Below are 5,141 nucleotides of genomic sequence, written 5' to 3'. Positions count from 1 at the left end.
TCACCATGAGTTGGAATGGATTCAATTGCAACTAGTTTGATTTTGGGTTCTGGTACTTCTGATTGAGTACTTAGGTAGAAGAGAATGTGGTAGTTGTAAAATAGAGTTTAATAAGTGAATGAACATTTTAAAGAAAAATATTACCAAAGGAAAAGCAAGACCAAGTCACTTATGTTTTCCTTCCTTTCTCTTTCCAGTCCCTAAACAAAATTTACTGAATATTTACTTTGCACCTGTAGTAGATAATAGGAATACAATGATAATCAAGAAACTAATCACACTTTCTGTTCTTACAGTGTTTACAGATGAGCCAGGAGAAGTACCTTAAAGAAATCATTATGTAATTGATTACAAAATTAATTAATTACATTTGCATTAAATGCTATGAAGTAAAAGACAATGCTGTGAGAGTGTATAAAAGGTGAGATACAATATTCTGATGCTTGAGAGAGAGAAAGTGACAGAGAGTATATACGTATGTATGTAGGACTAAGAGTTAACTAGACACAGTTGGCAAGATGTAGGCAGGATGGATAGGGAAGATACTCCAGGCAGAGTGAATAGAATGTATAAAGATCCTACATACCTGAGCCTAGAAGAGACTTGAATTGTTTAGGAATGAGAAGAAAGCCAGTGTGGCCAGAGTGCAAAGGACTAATAGGAGAGTGGTTGAGGAGCAGTTGGAGAAATGATGTCTTAGTCTGTGTTCTCTAGAAGTGCAAAATCAGTGAAATGTATATATATATATATATAGAGAGAGAGAGATTTAATTCAAGGAAATGGTTCACTCTGTTGTGGAGGCTGCCAAATCCTAAATCTGTGTGTCAGGCTGGAGGCTTCTCCTGACTCATACAGCTGTACAGACTGACAAACTCAATATTGGCAGGTTAGACAGCAGGCTTCTGGCTCACATCCCAAGAACCTGAGATGAGGATGAGCTAGATGCAGCATCAAGAGAGAGCAAGCTTTGTCGGAATATCCATACACAAGCAGCCCCAGGATACGAGCAAGATTAATCCTTGTGCCTTTAAGCATTTGTAGGTAAGTCAGGATAGTTCTTCTTTAGCCTTCCTTTAGTGCAAAAAAGGAAATTTTGTGGTGCATTGGTTAAGGCATTTGGCTGCTGACCCGAAGATCAGTGGCTCAAACCCACCAGCCACTCAGCAGTCTGCTTTCACAAAGATTTACAACGATGGAAACTCTATGGGGCAGTTTTATTCTGTCCAATAGGGTTACTATGAGTTGGAATTGACTCAGTGACAGTGGGTGTTTTGGGTTTAATTCAAGAAAATACTAGAAGCCTTTTCAGTGATTGAAAAGCTGCACACAGAGCAAGTGAGGTTGATTGTGATGAAGAATTTACTGGGAGTAGGGGCTGGTTTGGCAGTGTTTTTTTTCTGTTGTAGATATGGTTACCATGAGTCAAGGAGCTAGCTTGATGGCACCTAAAAGCAGTAACAACAAGGATTGGTTCAGTAGTTTCAAAGTGAGGGAAAATTTATATAACATTAAAAGGCAAGTAGGAATTGTCTGTAAGTTGGGCATTTGTAACCTGGGGATTGCCTATATATTGAATGCAGGTCATGCTCCCAAGGTAAATCTCTTTTCAATTGATTGGTTGTTCACATCAGAGTGCAAATTGGACAATGATTACATCAGACCACAAAATGGAGAATGATTACGTCAGATCACAAAATAGAGGGTGATTCCATCATTATATAACTGCCAACCCACTGAGGATCATGGCTTAGCCAAGTTGACACAAAACTTTAACCATCACAGATGGGAAAGCAGTGTATTCAGGGCCCCGTAAGCAATGCTGAAAATTTGGGGACAGACTTGATCCAGCCCATATTTTTTAAAACATCACTTTCCTTGTTGATGGAGAATTCATTGAAGGGAGAAAATTCAACTGCTGTGCAGATGTAAAATTATATCATCTTTCTAACTATTTGGCACTACATATGAACAGCTTTGAAAAATTCATAGACTTGATCTGTTAATATCACTTCTATAATTCCTTCTAAAATGGTAAAAATATAAGTGTGTGTGTATGTATAATTGTTTATAAAATTGAAAAGTCAAAAATTAAATAATGATAGCAACAACTACGTGAATTGAATATGCACAATTTTATTGATTTATGTATATTAACTTTAAAATTTTCACAATAATTTCATGAGATAGGTAATAGTAATATTCCCATTTTACAGAGATAACACTGAGGAGTTAAGTAACTTCTTCAAGGTCACAGAAGTGGTGAGTAAAAATTCTGGAATTCCATCCTAGGTGGTCTGACTCTAGATTCTGAGCTTTTGACTCAGTAACATGAAGTACTGATTGGTGACCAATGAAGAAGCTAGTGGGCCAGGGGATGAAATATTCTATAAACATTGAAGTAAAGTCTTTAAAGATATTTTTTGAAATTTGTTAAAATGTTTAAAAAAAACCCACAAAGACAAAATTAGCTGTGTGTTTTTTATTATGAAACATGCAATGTGTGGTGGGATTGTTAATCTAATGGTTTGTTGTAATTCTCTGTAGTCTTCCTCGCCTTCCTAGGTGACAGAATTCTCTCCTTCTTACTCCAGTGGACCTTTATCCAACCTTATTTCACACAATCTTCATGGATCCCCCACTTTAGAAACAGCTCCAAAGACTGTAATTTCAAAAACAGAAGTTGCAAGCTACTGATGTGTTACATAAAAATATTCACAGGCTTGCTTGAGGAGCAGGTTTTTCTAGTCTCTGAAAGACTTATAGTTGTGGAAGAGGGAGAAGCAGGCTGAGAGAGCAAACAGATGGGAGGAAGGAACTTGAAAGACCTCCACCTTTGGGGAGGAAATGAGAGCCTTCCTTTACAAGCACCAGGGAATTTAGTAGATGCAGACTCAACAACAAGTAGTCCTTTTGTTGCTAATTGAGTAGTTTTACCAGCTACCAACTTCATGCCCCAGAACATCTGCCTCAATCCACCTAGTACCTGCAGGCAGTTTACTAATCAAGAGTTCTGAAAACTTGCAAGGGATTTAGATGTTCAGTGAGGAGATAATGGCTGAAAGAGATTTTGTGCTGGGACAACAGATGTTTCAGACCTGGGACACTCTTGTTTCAGAGGCATAGAAATAAAGGAGAGAAAATATAGCAAAATGTGAACCATAGTCATATGTAGATGGTGAGATTATAAGTGATTTTCATTTTCTTCTTTAAACTTAATTGCACTTTCTAAATATTCTGTGATGTATAACACTTATACATAGAAGAAAGTGTTAATATAAAGAAATGGGAATTTGCAACCTTCATCAGGATATTTACCTGACACCTGGTAACTATGCCTCCATACTGGGTTTGTCAACAGAGCACTTGCAACAGTGTCCAGGGTTCTCTTTGAAAGTCCTTCTGGGCTCCATCCAAGTAATAAATAAACAAATTCTTAAAGCCCAGAATTCAGCAATCTAAAGCACAGGTATAATGATTTTAGTTCAGTCATCTTAAGGTATAGAATGGGAGGAGAAGAGTAGTGAGAATGAAATTTAAAATGTTGATCTGCTGCAGTGTGAACAGCTAGCTGATTGTGCCCTGAAATCTCCTCTGAGCACTTTCCCTTACAGTATTGATTCCAACTGCATTTGGATTTCCTTGTGTGACTCCCTCTCTCAGTAGACCATAAATTCCTCAAGAGTAGAAGCTCCATTGTTTTCTTTTCTTATCATTGAAAATTCCAATTTCTACTTGGCACATAGAAAATAAACATCTGTTGATTGAATGAAAACTTGAATACAATATACCTATGTGGAAAGGAAGATTTCTCTCATGTTATTTTTAGAGACAAATGAAGATCAAAGTAACTCAAGGACCTTCTGATTTGTGATCAGGATCCAACCAAAGATATTGCAAATCAGGATGCTAAATAATACCCTATGCCATGGGCCAAAGAAGAATAAACAAATCTATCCTGGGAAGAAGCACAGCTTTAATTTTCCCTGGAGGTGAGAAGGGCCAGACTACATCTCACCTGCTTAGGTCATATTGTCAGAAAGGACCATTCCCTAAAGAACGATACCATGCTTGGTAAAGTGGAGGGTCAGTGAAAAAGGAGAAGACTCTCAACAAGATGCAATGACACAGTGGCTGCAATGATGGACTCAAGTATAGCAAAGATTGTGAGGATAGCACCAACTAGACGGTGTTTCATTCCATACCTATGGTCAGCATGACTTGGAGCCAACTTGACAACACCTAACAACAACAACAACAACAACATGGGCCAATGAAGGCTTCTTGGAGGACTTGGCACTTTAAACCAATGTAAAAGGGTAAAGAGACATTAGCCAATAAGAGCAGAGTGGGTTGCAAGGTATGTAAAATATTCTGGTCTGCTTGGGTGTAGATGGAGTTATTAGCAGAAGTGGGGTAGCAGAAGCAAAGCACACCAACGATTCCGTACAGCACAGAAACATTTTCTGACATTTGGAGAAGTTTCAACTTTGTTGTTGTTGTTATGCGCCGTCGAGTCAGAGCTGACTCATAGTGACCCCTCCTTGGGTTTCTGAGGCAGTATCACTACAGAAGTAGATTGCCCCATGTTCTTTCCAAGGAGTGGCTGGTGGTTTTGAACCACCAGCCTTCTGATTAGCAGTCAAGTGCCTTATGCACTATGCTACCAGAGCTCCCAGAAGTGACATACTCTCTGATATATTACTGAAAAAATTTACGAATAGCCCTGAAATATTGTCCAATGTAGTACTGGAAGACGAGTCCCTTGGGATGAAAGGTACTCAAAACACAACTCGGGAAGAGCTGCCTCCTCAGAGTAGAGTCAACCTTAATGATGTGCATGTGCTTTCTGGACCTCCATTTGCTGATGAGCACAACTTAAAATTAGAAGAACCAGCTACAAACATCCATTAGTAGACGGAACATTGTTGTTGTTGTTGTTAAGTGCCATCGAGTGGTTTCCAACTCATAGCGACCCCATGCACAGCAGAACGAAACACTGCCCGATCTTGTGCCAGCCCCACAATCCCTGCTATAGTTAAGCCCATCATTGCAGCCATTGTGTCAATCCATCTCGTTGAAGGCCTCCCCCTCTTTCGTTGACCCTCCACCCTACCAAGCATGACATCCTTCTCCAGGGAATG

Source organism: Orycteropus afer, unplaced genomic scaffold (genome assembly GCF_000298275.1).
Source record: "Orycteropus afer afer isolate SDZICR_OR568_19922 unplaced genomic scaffold, OryAfe1.0 scaffold00141, whole genome shotgun sequence".
Classification (NCBI taxonomy): Eukaryota; Metazoa; Chordata; class Mammalia; order Tubulidentata; family Orycteropodidae; genus Orycteropus; species Orycteropus afer.
Note: the sequence above shows the minus strand (reverse complement) of the source record.